The 19,505-nt window shown below is 42.4% G+C and overlaps 1 protein-coding gene across 2 annotated transcripts in view; it reads left to right on the top strand.

The window, feature by feature from the left end:
• LOC126397604 (uncharacterized) overlaps positions 1-19,505 on the top strand; it is a 409,985-nt gene that overhangs the window by 284,689 nt on the left and 105,791 nt on the right. The window contains exon 9 of one of the 2 annotated variants that reach the window (XR_007570677.1): positions 5,859-6,023. The exons of the other annotated variant lie outside the window; for it this stretch is intronic. The gene's annotated coding sequence lies outside the window, so the exon portion shown is untranslated. Of the gene's footprint in view, positions 1-5,858; positions 6,024-19,505 lie in introns of those variants that run through there. 2 annotated transcript variants of the gene reach the window in all.

The following is a 19,505-nucleotide window of genomic DNA, read 5'->3' as shown; positions in this document are numbered from 1 at the left end:
ATTGTAGCACATATTTATGTTTTAGATTTCAAAAAGCCTAGAAATCTGAAAGAGATTTTCCTCATCCTGTTGACGGTAAGAGATATTTTTACAGTCTTTACAGACAGTGTAAAATAAGGAATATGATGTAGCCTAAACATGAATATCACATTTTTAATGGATGTTTTAATGTTTTCAGGATATCAAAAATCAAATATTCTGAAGATATCTATAATTTGGTCCATTTAGGCTATATGCAATATGTCAAAACAGGATCTTACAGTAATATGTTAAAATATCCGACAAAATATCTTTTATGGATTAATGATTTCTCAAAACGGGATACTCCAAAGATGCAGGTAATATGTTAAAGGATCCGACAAAATATCTTTTATGGATTAATGATTTCTCAAAACAGGATACTCCAAAGATGCAGGTAATATGTTAAAGGATCCGACAAAATATCTTTTATGGATTAATGATTTCTCAAAACGGGATACTCCAAAGATACAGGTAATATGTTAAAAGATCCGAAAAAATGTCTAGTGGATACAGTTTTAGGATACTATATGCATATTTCACGGATGGGTAGGCTACTATACGCATATCTCCTAAAATATGATCTGTCAAAGATGCATTTAATATGGTAAAAGATCCAGGGGCGCCAGTGGCTTTGTGGCAGAGCAGGCGCTCCATGTACAGGGCTGTTGCCGCAGCGGCCCAGGATCGAGTCCAGCCTGTGGCCCTTTGCTGCATGTCATCCCCCCCTCTCTCTCTCCCCCTTCACGCTTACCTGTCCTGTCCAATAAAGGCAAAATGGCCAAAAAAAATATCTTTAAAAATATGGCAAAAAAATCCGTAAAACGATCTTTAGGGGATATAGTTTTAGGATATCATAGGAATATTTCACAGATAAGTATCCAGATTTGGGATATTCCCAGGTCCAATCTTGTCCGAATACGGAAATATCCTAAAATAAGATGTAGGGATGCACCGAAATGAAAATTTGTGGCCAAAGCCGAAGCCGAATATTATTAAACGCTTGGCCGAATACCGAGTACCAAATACCGAATATCATTGTTTAGTTTTTCATTAGTTTTTGCAGATGAACCCCCTCCAGATTAGTGTTGTCACGGTACCAAAATNCTCTGACACATCACATACCTGTGTTCGGCTGGCTCGGCTGTTCAGGTACTTCTGGGCAGTCATGACACCAAGAAGAGGATATTATTGGAGCCAACTTCTCCGTCGCCGGGTAAGCCGATGGCCGCCGTATTTGACAGGAATACATTACTGTCTGTGTCTGTGACCCCCGTTCAACCCACAACCGATGAGATCCGCCTTTCGTTTCTGCTGCTGGTTGAAATCTGTAGGCTGCTCGCACAGCGTGCTGAATGATTTAAGCCTATTTTGCTCGCTCAAAACTATTTTCAGTCGCAAATGCGAGTGCCGTGATGGACGGATCGCCACACTGCCGACATTTTATTCCGCCCGTCACGGCACGCCGTTTGATTGCGTTATCAAAACACGCCGCTATTATTCGGCCTTGCTTTTAACTTATTCTATCGAATACCGAATGTGTTTTTTTTTTTGCAATATTCGGCCGAATATATTCGGTTACCGAATATTCGGTGCATCCCTAATAAGATCCGCCGAAGATCCAGTCTGGAATCATCAGGATATTGTATGTATCTTTGACGTATACGGACATATCACCACCTTGGATAGTACCGTACCATACTTTAGAGCTTTTATTCCAGTGTGAGTGAGAACCATAGGTCAGGTTACATTTTGACACAGCGCACACTCCCACTCTGCCACTGCACTGCACGCTCATGTACGACGCAGATCGGACTCATGCAGATTACCAAGAGTGTTGGGATGCCATACTCAATAAGAAACCATGTCTAATCATAAGTGAAGACATGTATTTGGGACCGCAAGGCGTGGCAGCGGGCGTTCGCCTCCCAGAAGAGTTAGCTGGGTGGTTTCAGGTGCCAAATTCTACACCACATGTTACACTGTTGATAGCAGAAGGTTATGAGTCTCATCATCTGGGTCCTATGGTCAGGCGTGCGCTGCAGGTGCGAGAATGGTTACCCACCGAGAACAAATACATCCACATTTCAGATGACAAACAATACATCAGAATCTCAACTAAGACAGGTGATGAAGCAGTCGCAGACAAGGTATTTGTAGATGGGATTACTCCCACACAGATGGCGGTCGCACAGGAACATGCACAGTTGCTGAGTAAAGTTCTACCACAGCTATGGACAGCACATAAAACAGACGTAGGCTTGATAAAATCAGCGCAACCTGTCCGTATCACACTAAAACCACATTAGCCTACCATACCAGAGGCAGTATCCTCTCCAGCAACATGCCATTGACGGTATCCGACCCACAATTGAGGGCTTGGTAAAAGCCGGAGTTCTGGTCAAAACTAGAAGTCCCTGCAACACGCCCATTTCTCCAATCAAGAAACCAAATTCCTCAGTTTAGTGCACGACCTAAGAGCAATTAATGTAGTGGTGGAAACAGAGACACCACATGTGCCAGATCCACACACGTTGCTTTCAAACATACCACCTGACACACAGTGGTACACAGTCATTGATTTGTGTTCTGCCTTTTTCAGTGTACCGCTACACCCAGACTCTCAATATTTGTTTGCATTCACCTATGAAGGTCAGCAATATGTATATTCCAGACTTCCACAAAGACTTTCGGAGTCGCCGTCGATCTTTAACCGAGTGTTGACACAGAATCTAGCTAATTTGAACTTGCCAAGCACTGTACTACAATATGCAAATGATTTGCTTGTCTGTAGCTCTTCAAAAGAGCAATGTCAAAGAGATTCCATTGCAGTGGTCACAGCATTAGCAGAGGGGGGACACAAGGTCAGTAAGGACAAATTGCAGTTCTGCCAGCAGTCTGTAGAGTACTTGGGCAGACAGTTGAGTGGGGATAAAAAGTGCATTGCCCCATCTCAAATAGAGGCAGTAAGTAAGGCTCCTCAACCGCAGACAGTGGGCCAAATGCTGTCTTTTCTTGGCATGACAGGATAAAGTCGGCCATGGATTTGTGACTATGCTATAAAAACTGCTCCGCTCAGAGCTTTAGTAAGAGCAGCAGGACAGACAAACAACACAACACAGCTGTCCTGGACGGAGGAAGCAGAAGGTGTGTTCCAAGCCTTAAAAATAGACATGCAGTCCGCTCCAGCGCTAGGCACTCCTAACTACTCCAAGCCTTTTCATGTCTATGTAGCAGAGAAATCTGGGTTTGCGTGTGCCGTCCTGATGCAAGACACACCCATAGGTAAACAACCACTAGCATATTACAGCACTAAGCTCGATAACATAGAGGCTGGTTTGCCTCCATTATCAGGGGCTAGCCACAGCTGTCTTTGCATTTCAAAAAGCATCCTCGTTAACAATGGGACATCCTGTAACTTTGTATACCTCTCACCAGCTTCATGCCCTGCTGAAAAGTCCCAGATTCGTTTTGACACAGGCCAGACGCACAGGATATGAGGTCATCCTGTCCACTCCTGAGCTCAACATTCAACGTTGTACCATCATTAATCCGGCCACCAAAATGGTTCTATCCACAGAAGGTACACCACATGACTGTCTTCATGACACAGACAAATTCATGCGCGCTCGAGAAGATTTACACAATCAGCCCATTTTGGCTGACCTCACATTGTTTGTTGATGGCTCCTGCTTTCGGGACGCCACAGGTAGTCATGCAGGCTACGGAATTGTACAGCTCAACAACAACGATCAGGACTTTGTGACTATACAATCATGTAAACTTGCTCAGCCCTGCTTCGCCCAGCTTGCAGAGATAAAAGCTCTAACAGCAGCGTGTAGATTAGCAAAGAGAAAGTCACTAAATGTATATACAGATTCAGCATATGCATATGGAGTGTGCCACATCCATGGAAACAGAGAGGGTTTCGCAGAGCAGACAGCACCCCAGTCACACATGGGGAGGCCATTGTCGACTTGTTGGAGGCCATGCTCCTCCCCACAGCGCTAGCCATAATCAAATGTCCAGCCCATCAAAAGACTGATTCGTTGATAGCCAAGGGTAATAACCTAGCTGATGTAGCAGCCAAACAGGCAGCAGTAGGTGCAGTAATGGCACCCATATTAACCATACAAGACTGTGAACCCCTCACTACCATGCCTTCTCTTGTAGCCGCGCAAAACAGAGTAAGTGAGGCTGAAAAACGACTGTGGATCAAGCGTGGCGCCATCAGAACACAAGCACAGGGGCCAACAAATGGTCTGTGGCAAGATAGTAATGGCAATTTTGTACTACCTACCCTGTTGCTACGACATGCTATAATTTGGGCGCATGGTAGTGACCATTGCACAAGGGGGGAGATCCTCCGGAAATTGCAAGCAACATGGTGGTCACCATTCATGGCAGCCACAGTGGACAGAGTACTGAGTGAATGCGAAACTTGTGCGAGATACAACATCAGGAAAGTTTTCACAGCCCGACTGGCGCACATACCACCCCCAGACGGTCCTTTCAGACACCTCATGCTAGACTACATAGACATGGGAGCACAATCCAGAGTAAGAGGAATGAGATACATCTTGGTAGTCATATGCAGATACAGCCGATGGGTAGAAGCAACAGCCACAGCCCGATCAGATCACAGAACAGTTGCAAAATTCCTCTGCCGAGAAGTCTTCCCGAGATTTGGGATGCCAGACACCATATCATCAGATAACGGTAAACACTTTGTATCTAATGTAATACAAGAAACATTGAAGCAACTGGGCATCAAACAAAAGTTTGGCTGTGTCTACCACCCTCAGTCACAGGGGGCAGTAGAAAGAGCAAATGGGATTCTGAAAACAAAAATAGCTAAAATAGTAGCAGATAGCGGGGACAAGCTGAACTGGGTGGATGCTTTGCCACTTGCACTAATGTCAATGCGCTCACAAGCCAGCAGAATCACGCATCTAACACCGCATGAAATGCTTACGGGTCGACCCATGCCAATACCATATTTGAGGGGTCCCTACGAAGGGCCCCCATAGGAGCAACTGCAAAATGAAATGTTTGACTAACCCGTATCCACAGAGCCATCTTCCAGCAGGTGAAAGGGGCCGGGTCAATGACGTATAAGGATTTTCAACAGGCCAATTTTAAAATAGAAAAAATAAGAATATCTAATGCAATTGTTCAAACATTAAGAATGTTTTGTACCCATAAATGCATATGAATTCTTCAAATTAAATGATTTTAGTGTTTTTTCATCTCAATGAATTGGCTGTGGCCTTAAAAAATGTCATGTGATTTATCTTAAAATTAATTAATTTCCTTAATATACTTAAATTTTATTTTACAAGCTCTCTGTAATTTAAACTGTTTAGAAACAAAGTATTTGTATTTCTTTGAGTTTTTGAAAGTAATGATCTCACATTTTGTTCTATAATGTCACAATACCCCTCTTAAATGTAGTTCACAGACTTATTTTTTCTGTAAATTGCATAAAACTGATAAAAATCTTCTAAGAATACCATTCACTTAAACATAGTGTATCAGAGATTATTATTTCTGCAACAGAAATTAGATATTTTATTTTGAATTAATTACAGTTATTGCTGTTATTGGTCGCACCACTATAATAACTATAATATTATTACTATAACTATAATATTATTACTTTCAATAATGTTGTTGTAACCTACTGTCATTACCTGCATCTCTCTCTCTGTCTCTCTCTTTCTGTCTCATTGTGTCATGCGGATTACTGTTAATTTATTATGCTGATCTGTTCTGTACGACATCTATTGCACATCTGTCCGTCCTGGAAGAGGGATCCCTCCTCAGTTGCTCTTCCTGAGGTTTCTACCGTTTTTGTCCCCGTTAAAGGGGTTTTTTTGGGGAGTTTTTCCTTATCCGCTGCGAGGGTCATAAGGACAGAGGGATGTCGTATGCTGTAAAGCCCTGTGAGGCAAATTGTGATTTGTGATATTGGGCTTTATAAATAAAATTGATTGATTGATCGATTGACCACATGATGAGTGGTCACTCCAAATGACAAAGATATGACATAAGGATATGAATATCCTTAAAAATCAATTTAAAAAGATCAACACAATAAATTCCAAGCAAAAATAGTTCAAACCATATTTTATTAAATGTTCTCTGGTCCACAAACATTTGCCCTTAACCTCTCCTCATTCTTTCTGAACTTATCTTTTTCTGTCTTCATCTCAGCTCAGGGCTGCCCCTGACCAAATTGGGGCCCTAAGCGAAATCTTATTTGGAGACCCCCATCCCAAATGTATCATAGGTACAAAATGACCGTACAACAACTTGCCATTTAACTTGACAACCTTTATTGGCAATAACAAATCTACTGTAGATGCAGTAGTTTGGCTGTATGAGTCAAATAAAATAGAAAATTAAAATAAATAAATAAATATTAAATAAAAATAACTTCAAACTGAAATAAATAAATAAACAAATCTGAGTCACAAATAGCCATCAATTACTCATCAAAAGAAAGTAACCTCCACCACCTCAATCCCCCACCCTTGATTAAACACTGAAAATAAAATAAAAGAGGGAGACAGGTTTTTCCTATTTAATCTTATTTTGTTATATTTCTCCCTCTCCCCTCTCTGGAGGCGTCCGATCTCCCTCAGCCCTCCGCCTCTCCCACCTTAATTAAACACTGAAAACAGAAATAAAATACAGAGACATTCTTTTCTATTTTCATCTTATTTAGCTATATTTCTCCCTCTCCCCTCTCTGGGAGCATCCGACCTCCCGGCCCCGCACATACCCCCGAGGCTCGGGTCTCCCCCTCCGTGGAGCCCGCCCTCCCTCCCAACCCCGCACATATTCCCGAGGCTCTTTTGGACGACATGTCGACAACTCTTCACCTGCTGCAGCTCTGCAAGTGCCTGCCAGCGTACCCCTCTTATTGTTGAGATGTGGAGTGCTGTCAATCATTGCAGCGACGCATGGGCGGTCAGGTCTCTTCTCTCCTTCCTCTAGCTGATTCTATGCGCGCCTCACGGTAGCGCATGTGCGCATCCATTGCGCATATGCGCAAATGCGTCCTCTCGCGCAAAATGTGGCCCCCCATGGAAAATGAGGCCCTACGCACAGCGCGTGTTCTGCGTTTAGGGAGGGGCTGCCCTGTCTCTGCTAGCTGGTTCCTCAGAAGTAAGACCTGCTTTTTCAGTTGACACTTCTCTTCCTGCAGTTTTTTGCAACGCGTCTCAGCTGAAGATGTATTCCTTCTCTGATCTCTGTCTGGTGTGGAGGACACTGGTGGATTAAAATCCTCATTCAGAGCTATGGGGTCTACCACAGCTTGACCTGCATTTTCTGGCTGCTCTTGTGGCTGCTCTTGTGCTACATTTACATCAACCATGTTTACATGTCCTCCACAGATGGTGGTGTGATGTCTAAGACAGCATTTGCCATCGTTTTCCTTTCTCTGTGGCACAGGATGCAGCCTTCCATTTCTTTCTCTTTTTCTTTTTGTCTCTCTCTGGCCGCTCACTTGACTTCACATATAGAATCTTTCCCTGTTGTTTTCTTCTCTGGTAGCTGAAAAAGTAACATGATAGCATCATGCCATTTGGTGCTGGAGTCAATTTTATTTTGGACTAATGATGACAGCAGATGAACATGTTAATAAAAAATGAATTTCTCTCAGGAAATTAAACACACAAGGGCAATTTACACTTCATGTTGCTTTATTTATAGTTTTCATTTGTCAGATACCTTTCTCTTCTCCTTGAAAGGTACTCTGCTCTTGCTGCAGGGTCAGAATTAATACGGTTTTGACTTTGCTTGACAGCGGCATCTGGTAAAATAGATTAAAAGTTATAAATAAGTAATAAATCAGTAATAAATGTATAATTACCAAAGTTAGATTACATGCTCTAAATTATTATTTTTTCATTTTTCTCGTATTGTACACAAATTAAGCAAACCATTGTTTCTGAAATACCAGGAAAAAAAATACTCAATTTGCAAAAAAAATATTACAAATAGCACCAAAATAAAGTATATTATTTATAGAAATCATCAATTGAATATAAAAGCACAAAAATGGCCAATTTAGGACATACATCTATCATGGAAAGCTCTCGGCAATGGTCGCACCACATGACGTTTGGTCGCCCCACATGACATTTTCAAGTTAAATCAAAGTTAAGAGGCTAAGAATTAGCCACCTAAACAAAACAAGCTAGCTACCCACAAAAGGTTACTGTTTAATTTATAATCAAAATCTATATTTGTAGAAAAAACGTAATATTCATTGTTTTTTTAAGGTCATACCGCATGATGTCCAAATATGGAAACTACATACCAACTGTTAAAAGGGTCCTTTTTCCAAAGTAGAGAGAGAGTAACAAACCTGCTAGCTGCTCCCATTGGTCTTTGACCATCTTGTCTATGATGCAACTTCCTGTCCTTGAACATATTTCAAAAATAAAAGTCCCAAAGTGGTAATTTCTTGATGGTCGCACCGCATGATATTTCATAAAATGGGCATCATCGGACAAAGTTTGCATGAATATTATGATGGAAATAGAAATAGAAATACTTTGAAATTTTATACAGGACTACAAAACACTTAAGAAATCATGCCAAATAGGGCAGAAAATAAATTTGAATAGATTTAGAGTAATTTTAAAGATGTTTTTGAAACAGCAGTTGTGGCTGGACAGTCGCACCACATGATATTTTGACACTTTAAATAACAGAATAAATTACAGATAAGTGATGTTTTTTTGAAAATTCAAAGTGAGTGCATATATAGGAGAGGTACTACATATATGGTATCTTTTTATGCATTTAAACCTTTTTTCAACTGAAATAAATGCAGCTGGACAGAAAATTTAGGCGTCATGTCATTGACCCGGCCACAGAGGACAGACGAGTTGAGATCCCAGAGGACCTTCAGAGAATACTCCCCGGAGAGTGGGTGTACATCAAAATGTTCAAAAGAAAATGGGACCAGCTGAGAAGGGAAGGTCCATACAAGGTCATATTAGCAACCTCAACAGCCTTGAAAGTTGACTGTAAGGACGTTTGGTTTCATCTTAACCACTGCTGCAGAGCTAACAACCCGGAGAGACCTATACCCCGACCCAGGACCAGACGGAGAGCACCTCCCTCTGGGCCGCAAGGGGAAGGCGAGGCCGCCCCAAGCGGGGTAGGGGGTCATCCAGAAGGGGAAGGCGATGCCTCCCCGCAGGAGCAAAGGACAAGGCGATCCTCACGCTTGGCGGCCAGGCGGGATCGGAGCGGGGCCCAGAGTGACAGCAGTGGGTTGCTGCCAGGGAGGGTATCACCAGAGAGCACCACGGAGGGAAGCACCTCCTCCACAGTGGCTAGCAATGAGTCTCATGAGTCGACACCTGACAGCCGCAGGGATGATGATGAGGGCGCAGGGACAGCAAGAGCAGAGGAAGTTGAGGAAGCTGCAGAAGAAGGCCGCAGCTCAGAAGCAGGCGCAGCAGAGAGCCAAGAGAGTGCAGACGCAGACACAGGAGACACAGACACAAGGGGTGCAGACACAGGAGATGCAGGCTCAGAACAGGGAACAGCAGACCAGCAGGCCACATAGCCAGAGAAGTCCAGATGTAGGAAGCCAGACCAGTATAGGAGGAGGAATTCAGGCAGGGATAATAGCTGCAGTGCTACTAACATTACTGCTTATCATGACAGGGGTGAAGCCAAGTGAGGGAGCAGAGCAGAGCGATCGGGATCAGGGACAGATTGACCATTGTTTACTCGCACTAGGATCCATGGCCGTAAAACAAGGACAGATGCCTAGCGGAGAGATAGTGCAGCTGACCTACTATAAGTCGCACGCTTATGATGATGTGTTGGTGGAAGGTCCAGGAAGTATTAGATTGCATGGCCGGTCTATAGGACCACAATGTAGTGCAGAAGGGATGGTGACAACAAGAGTCTGGTGTGACAATGAAGGTTGTGCCAACATAGACACCGGGCACACAGTACCTGTAGAACTGGCTCAGCAATGGCTCGAACTAAAACCAGAGCCCCACAGGAGAACCAGAAACGCGCCAGCACGAGACACCGAACTAATTAGAACTACCACATGGAGATCTAATATGTTTTACCAGTGGTTAGAGTACTCTGCCAAACAGGTAACCAACAGCTCGTGCATAGCCTGCCACAGAAAATTAGGCCTACCTAGAGTTAGGCCCCTCCCAGGTATAGAGGATTGTGAACGACGAGACACCTGTTTTGCACAGTGTACTATGTGGATGGCGGCAGGGAAAACCAATTACGCCAATAATAGTGAAATCTGCCCAATAAGTCTTAAAGGGGCTCCTGAGCAAATTAAAAAAGAATTTCAAGTACCACCAGTAGTGCATTTGACCCAAGATATTGTATTTCCCTTTTGTGTAGCCTGAGGGGACATCGAACATTGGCTAGAGAATTCCACCAGCAGCAACAACACGCTCGAGGCGGAAGAATAGATCCGGTGCCGATGGGAAAGTGCCACCCATAAGCAAACTAATCAGACTTGGATCGCAAAAGTGTGTCAAACCGTAGGAAAAGCTAAGATTCAATGTCACCAGGTGGTAAGCGGCACAGCCAAAACCTCATACGTCATGGGGCGCAATCTCACTCACGCCACATGGATTTGGATTTATGACTTAGCAAAGGTACGGATCCCCTAGCAGATATATTTTGGATGTGCGAGGAAGATAGACAGGTAAAAGCAATGTTGCCCGCCAATTGGACTGGAATTTGTGCGCCAGTCATGCTTACAGGACCAATCACTATAATAAGTTTGGCTGATGATGGGCCAAAGAGGGTACGCAGATCGACTGGGGGTCCAAAACCCTGGCCAGAGGATGAGAAAATATACATCACATGGGACCAGGTGCCTTAAGGGGTCCCGTCAGAACATCAGACCATAGGAGATGACTGGATAGGGACAGGTAGAGGAATAGGTGCTCTGCCATTTGTAGGGGCCATAATGAATGCCCAATACATAGCACGCAATAGCCGATGGGTGAACTATTTGTGGTACAACCCACAAAGGTTCGTAAATTGGTCTATAGCAGCACTGGAAGGTGTGAGTGAACAGTTGCATGCTACATCCCTAATGACTGTGCAGAACAGACTTGTCATCGAAACAACGTTAGCCCCAGACCAAGGTGTCTGTGATGTAATAGGGGAAGATTGCTGTACGGCCATCCCCATGAATACAGGTGAAGATGGCAACCTGACTCAAGCTTTAGAAAACATACATAGACTAAGAGACCAACAAGTACAGCACCCCAATTGGAACACTAAAACCTCATCAATTCTTGAGTGGTTAGAGAAGTTCTCCATTGGAAAAATCTTACGGACTATAGGAGTAATATTTGGACTTGTTCTATTGACCATTCTCTTGATAACTTGTTGCGTCCTTCCCCTAATACAGATCCTGGTAAGAAGGGCCATGAGAGCGGCCACTTGACAATTCGTTATGCTGACACAACAGCAGGAAAGGCTCCCTGAGAGAGAAGAATTGTGGGGACTAGACGAACCGTGGGTAAGACCATATGCACCCAAAAGATTGAACAACGATTTATATGAGACTATGACCGACAATACGGACATGTATGAGCATATGGCTGACAACATAAACCTATATGAGCCAATGAAGGGGAACCTGGAAGGGGAATACGAGGTCGTATAGAGGGAGAGCCAATTCAGGGTAGGAGATAACCAAATAAAAGGGCAACAGATCCAGGTAAACCTTACTGTCACCAAACCCATACTAACAATAGACTGATTAACACATATAGTTTATTTATACCACGGGGCAATTAGGAAGAAAAGGAGGAAAAGAGGGAAGTGAATTGAACTAAACAATGTCCCTTACAACACATAGATAGGGGCAGAGCATGGCCAGCAGTTGGAGATCCCCGTATCCAAAGCAGCAGAATCCAGGGTTGGCCTACCAAGAGCGCCCAGCCATGCAGGAGCGTCCAGACCTCCCCAACCCATCTCCCATGCTGACCAACCGACCCCCATTCCCTCATGTGCCCCAAGGAGGAGCCCCCATTGAAGCCCATTGGTACCAGTACACACCGATGACCTTGCCAGGAATCTACGTGCCACCGCTCATGCAGCCACCATTGACGAACATCCCGAACTGGACTCCCATCAACCCCTTCAACCACACTGACAACTCACAACGTGCCATGCCAGAGGACCAGCCCCCATTAAAGATCCCAGGCCAGGGAATGACCACGATGGAATGGGGAACGACCGCGATAGGAGGAATGGCAGACCAGACAATCTTCAACCAACCCTCCAGTGCCATCAAAGTGTACGACGTGGCCCGGCTAGGCCCAAGCCAAATGATGAACCCATGGGAGACGTGCCCTGATGGCGTGATGCCTTCCACATCTCGATGCATGGTGTCAACTGTACTCGAGTCCCGATCAACCGCCGTGGTAATGCAGCCCATGCAATACGAGGCGCCAGAGAGCGAGCAATGGATGACAGGTGTACCATTGCCCAAACCTGCCCCTGAGGCAATGTCTTCTTCAACGGAGGACTCAGAGACTGATGAAGGAAGGCCCATACCGGTACACATGTCCTATTTTCCCACTAGCCCCCCATGACCATTCCCCTTGCAGCCCCCTCCGGTGGGTAGATGCATACCCGTACCACAAAGACCAAAACCCCAAGCCATCAGATGCAAACCCGTGCCACAAAGACCAATGCCCCAAGCCACCAGAGTTCTGTTGCAACGCCAATATGACGTGTGCCCTGAGGCGGTGGAAAGACATCTCCGTGAGCTGCAAAACGAGAAGCCCACCACTGAGAGGTACAAGCAGCTCGTGGATGATCTGCACACCAAAATCGATGATGTTCCTGCAAAACTCTACCGCAGCCTAGTGTGCAGCCTCCCTCTAGAGCTGCGACATAGCCTGCGCAAGCTGTGCCATTACACCTACAAACGCGGGATGGTAGAAAATCACTGGGGCCTGAAGGAGCAGCATGAATAGGATCGACAGGAGAAGATCAACCTGTGTGCTCAAGTTCGCGTCCTGACAAGAGACAACCAAGACCTGCGGAAGCAGCTGGCAACCTATCAAGAGTTGGAGCTTGAGATTGAGTTACTGAAGGATCAAGTTGCAGCTTACCGCCGTCTGCGTATGGCCGGGACGTCGGCCTATGTCTCTACTGACTCTACTGACCAGTGACTGTGCTATATCAACAGTTGCAGGACCACTAGGGTGTTCCACTCCCTGTAACCGTTCTATAATTATGTATACACTGGAGTGATGATGTATCCCACTGTGACTTATCTTGTGTGTTGCACTACTTTACAATCACCTTTCTAGTTTCTAGATTAAACACTGTAACAGAATGATATTACACAGTGAGTGCCTTACCCTTGTTGTGCCTATACAAGGCTGTAACCAGTAAAATGTAGTGTGTTTGATGTTTAGTTAATCGCTTGGGTAGAGTGGGACTTTGCAGTCCCAGAGGAGGGAATATATATTTTCCTCCATCACTATTTAGTGGGACTTTTTGCCCCAAAGGGGGGAATGTAGTGTAATGTACTCATTTACTGTAGTGTCTATGCTGTACCTTTAAGTTGACCTTTAAAGATACGTGTTAAAGCAATGTACTCTGTGCACTTACAGTCACACACTGGTTTATTATTTCATGTATTTTCATGACACACACACTCATTGAGCACTTGAGAACTGGAAAGTACCTAGGATTCACTGTGCATCATTTTTTTTTAAATAAAAAATAGCATGAGGATGAGCTCAGACATATTGGTGGAAAGTTAGGGGAATTCCAGCTTGGCCTAATATGGCCTGGAAATAGGAGGCGGGCTCAGATTGCCCGAGAAAAGCCTTACACGGTTAAAACTGGCTCCAAGGGAAAAAGGGAAAGCTGGGACACCATTATGTACATGCTCAAGTGGGTAGGCTGACTTCAAGGGAAGAATGGAGAGCTGTGACACCGTTATGTTCAGCTCAAGTGGGTAGGATTAAAGAAAAAAGGTGGAGACTCAACAGAATCTTCACCAGCTTTAAAAGGGGGATGCACAGAAGGAGAAACTTCAGTCCTGCTCTGGAGCTTGACTCACGAGTTGTATTGTGCTGTTGCCTGTGTGCACATTAAACTCAGTTGCACCTGATTCTACGTGTCTCCAGTGATTCTTTGACTTCTGAGTATTTGAGTTATAGACACTTACTTACTTACACAAAGTAATTTTGTTCGTGAAGTAGCGAACAAGATCGTGAGCCTTCTGGCCCAGCTCCAGGCCTTGAATTCTGCTTCTACAGGTTCTTGAGAGAAATTTATTCCTCATGAGGAGAGGCATCTCTGTGCAAAGTTTCATTTCATGTCTCTAAGACATACGGGGCATGAGATATGCCCATTCAAAGTTTGCAATTTCAATCGGTTGCTATAGCGCCCCCCCTTTGGCCAGTTGATGTAATATTGCTTCATTCACATCCTCCCATTACCCCCTACCACTGTGCCAAATTTCACATGGATTGACCAAGTCAGTCAGGAGAAAAACGTGGAACAGAGACACAGACAGACAGACACACACACAGACAGAGTTTTCGTAATGATATAGTAGGATAAACCTTGTAATTATTCATTCTTTGCTTCCTTTCTTGTGCTCTCGTGTCTGAATTTCCCCTCTGGGGATTAATAAATGTTTATCTAATTTTATCTTAAAATATTACTGAACACATTATTATTAAACATTCAGTTTGAATTCAGGACAGTGCACTACAGCTTTTCATACTCAGGGAAATAACCTTACTCTTTTAAAAACATTGAGATCAGTGGGACATCGGTGGCTTAGTGGATAGAGCAGGCGCCCCATGTACAAGGCTGCTGCCGCAGCGGCCTGGGTTCGACCCCAGCCTCTGGCCCTTTGCTGCATGTCACTCCCTCTCTCTCTCCCCCCTTCACAGTTGTCTGTCCTATCAATTAAAGGCTAAAATGCCCACAAAAATATCTTAAATAAACAAACAAACAAACAAACAAAAAAACACTGAGATCAGTGATTGTATATAATCCCATCCAGGATCAATTTGGTCACTCATGGAGCTACAGTCCAGCATCCCATTTTCCCCTGCATCACTCCTGACCTCTCCACTACGTCCAAATTTCAGATATCCACATTGCAGAATCCATTGTTTAAAACTCCCTTAGAATCTGGGAACAATTTAAAAGGCATTTCAATCTTAGCATTTTTTCTCCGCTATCAAACAACCACCTTTTTCTATCATCACAAATAGACTCAGCATTTAAGTTGTGGCAAACAGATGCTCTTAATTTTTTTTCTCTGACTTGTTTATTTATAATATTTTCATTACATTCGATTACATATGTAAAAAAGTATTATATCACACACTTTAGGGTCACACTGCAAGACCAGGGCTTTGCCAAAAAGCACTTTCTGTCCTTCCCTTGTATTCCTTCAGTCAACTCGATATATCACCAATCGTAACCGCATGGGAAGCATCTAATCTCCAAGATCAATCTACTCAACTGGAAATCAACAATGCCTCCCTCAAACAACCTGGTCCCCTTTCATGAGATTTGTAGGAACACTGTCCTTTGCTTGAGTTAAACCTTAAACTACCATTATTATAGAAATAAGTTATTAAAGAAGAGAATTTACAATCTGACTTTATAAACGCGCATCTTGCACACAGTTTTTTTTCCCTGTTTGTCCCATTCTGTTTATTGGTTTGTCTGTTTGTACAGTCTATTTAAGACAGTAGTTTTGTCTGGTCTTTGCTAGTTTAGTGTACATGTATGTATGTGGACCATGGAGGGAGGGGAGGCGGGAATGGGGAGGAAGAGTTCATAGTGGGGAACATCAATTGTAACTCTTCACCTCTTCCTCTGAATGGAAAAATCAAAATAAAATCTACATATATATATATAAAAAAAGTAATCCCATCAAGGATTCATTATGGAATTTTAAGATAAGAGATATGATAAAATAAAACTTTATTAATCCCACACTTGGGAAATTCATGCCACAGCAGCTCAAAGAACAGACAGAAAAAGGAAGGTGACAATGTTGCTTGAATCAAAGAAAATTAAATATTAAAAAATATAAAATATGTGTATGGGGCATACAGTGCTGTCCCTTACCAAAAAAACAACAAAAATAATAAAATTGAGTATTCAGACAGATATTTACAAAGATTATGTTATGACCTATTTAAACCCAGGACATTAAATGAAAAAGTGATAAGCTAAATATATACAAAATCACCATATATAGGGTACTTTCTATTGGGAAGTAGTTGTCCCCAACCCTGACCTCTAAAATTCAATTCATGTAAATAACACTTAAAACATTTTTCATATTTTTTTCAAAAGTGTAATTTAAAACATCTTTGTGATTAAGTTTAAACAGAAGTTGAAAGATTTAGATGTATTGTGGGATTAATTTTTAAATTAAGAAACTATGCTAAAAAAAATAGTGTCCCTTGTTTTCATGTCACTACCGAAACACAAGAGTTTTAATGCTCTGGTTGAGTCTGGATTTTAGCCACACCCCTGAATTTCTGAGAACGGGGGTAGTACTGCACCCCCGTCCCAGATGGCTGCATGGTAAGTCGCTGACTCCCATCATTTTTTAAATAAATGTCTTCCAAAGTCTGAAAATCAGTGTGTAACTTTTACAGTTGTCACTACCGAACACGTTCTCTTCAATTATGTAAATATTTGGGGGGTTTATGCAAAATATTATGTTTTTCTGTGTGAACAACTCTTCAAACATGTGCCAAAGTGACAATATGGAATGGTCAGTAGTTAAACCCCATAATTTTGTGGTCTAAAGTCTTGCTCTTCTCTGCTCTACTCTACCCTGGTCTACTCTACTCTGCTTTACTCTATACTCTACTCTTCTCTACTCTACTCTGCTCTATCCTACTCTGCTCTACTATACTATACTATACTCTGCTCTACTATACTATGCTATACTCTGTTCTACTCTGCTCTACTATACTATACTATACTATACTCTGCTCTGTTCTACTCTGCTCTACTATACTATACTCTGTTCTACTCTGCTCTACTATACTATACTCTGCTCTGTTCTACTATACTATACTCTGCTCTGTTCTACTCTGCTCTACTTCGCACTAATCTGCTCTACTCTACTATACTCTGCTCTACTATACTCTGCTCTACTCTACTATGCTCTACTCTACTCTATTCTGCTCTGCTCTACTATAATCTGCTCTATTCTATAATCTGCTCTACTCTACTATGCTCTACTTTATTCTGTTCTGCTCTACTCTGGTCTACTCTACTCTATTCTATACTCTACTATGCTCTACTCTACTCTGCTCTGCTTTGCTCTGCTCTACTCTACTATACTCTGCTCTATTCTATAATCTGCTCTACTCTACTCTACTATGCTCTACTCTATTCTGCTCTGCTCAACTCTGGTCTACTCTACTCTATTCTGCTCTATTCTATACTCTACTATGCTCTACTCTACTCTGCTCTGCTTTGCTCTGCTCTACTCTACTATACTCTGCTCTATTCTATAATCTGCTCTACTCTACTCTGGTCTACTCTATAATCTATTCTTCTCTACCCTTCTCTGCTCTACTCTATACTCTACTCTTCTCTACTCTATTCTGCTCTGTTCTACTCTGCTCTACTTTGCTCTACTCTACTATATTCTGCTCTACTCTACTTTGCTCTTCTCTGCTCTACTCTACTATACTCTGCTCTACTTTGCTCTATTCTACTATACTCTTCTCCACTCTACTCTACTATGCTCTGCTCTATTCTGCTCCGCTCTACTCTACTCTGCTCTGCCCTCTCAAAAATTAAATTGCTTTATTGACCACAAAACATTTGTCTTTGAATTTGTAATTCCCACCATAAGGCATACATTTGAGGAAATATGATGCAACCTTAAAAACAGAACAATCGTCACTACCAAAACAGGACAGTCACTACCGAAACAGTGCAGTCACTACCGAAACACTGGGTGTTTTGTGAAAAAATAAAGTATATTGAGTTATCAACTAAAGTATTATGATGCTAATCGGTTACATTTATGTTCTGTTTCATCAATTAACTCTGAAATCAATCTGATCAGCATTATGCATTTTACAAAGAAAGATTGCATTTAGATTTTGAAGAATTCTATAATTTGAACTTCGAAATTTTTTACAATATTAATTTTTATAGATTTAATTGTGAAAACCTTCAGTCAAAATTTGTAAAAATGTAAATCTTTAAACAAGGGAAGGAACAAGCATAACAGGTTGATATATACTTTTTTGTATAACACTATATGTTTCAGTAGTGACAAATTTTGGGAGAGGAAAAACATTCCAAAACAGTCTGAAAATACAATATAAAAATTTACAGTCATTTTACTAGATATGTGACCTTTACATATGGTACAATATATATAGGGACAAAGTTTTGGAAATAAAACATACAAAATTTCAAAATATTTCCAGCCCAACTTTGCACACATTCAGTAGAATGCCCCGTATACAGTATATGTGTATAAATAATAATACAAATTTGGCCTTTTCTGTCAATCACACCAGCTAAGACAATAATGCTACTACAGGCTATCACCATCCAGTCACAAGGTAATTAAGCCCTTCACACTCTGTGACGGACACTTCATATCAAACTAGAAAACTAATGGTGTTGTCAGCACATACTTTATTTGATCACGAGTGATTTTGACACCTGAGATAAATTGTTTTGCATTTAACAGACAGATCAATCAATCAATTTTATTTATAAAGCCCAATATCACAAATCACATTTTGCCTCACAGGGCTTTACAGCATACGACATCCCTCTGTCCTTTGGACCCTCACAGCAGATAAGGAAAACCCCCCCAAAAACTCCTTTAACGGGGAAAAAAAATGGTAGAAACCTCAGGAAGAGCAACTGAGGAGGGATCCCTCTTCCAGGACGGACAGACGTGCAATAGATGTTGTACAGAACAGATCAACATAATAAATTAACATTAATCCGTATGACACAATGAGACAGAAAGAGAGAGAGACAGAGACAGAGACAGAGAGAGATGCAGGACAGACAGTAATGACAGGAGCTTACAACAACATTAATGAAAGTAATGATATTATAATTATAGTTCTGGTTACTGCGGTACAATATGTTGAAAGTATATATTAATATCTGATAGTATACATGTGTGACAATAATCATATGTGTATAATAACAGTAGAAGTATGACTAATGATAGCAGCAGCAGGAGGCATCTGGCAGGACCATGGCAGCAGCACAACCACACACACTATCCAGGCACCGCTGCAATACGAGTTAACCTGAGAGACAGTGGAGCAGAAAGGCTCCGGAGAAGAAGCCGAGTTAGTGACATGCAGAATGGCCGAGTCAGCAAGATGCAGTAATAGCACACGAGAGAGAGAGAGAGAGAGAGAGAGAGAGAGAGAGAGAGAGAGAGAGAGATG

The sequence above is a fragment of the Epinephelus moara genome, chromosome 11 (assembly GCF_006386435.1).
Source record: "Epinephelus moara isolate mb chromosome 11, YSFRI_EMoa_1.0, whole genome shotgun sequence".
NCBI lineage: Eukaryota > Metazoa > Chordata > Actinopteri > Perciformes > Serranidae > Epinephelus > Epinephelus moara.
This window is presented reverse-complemented; position numbering and strand designations above follow the sequence as displayed.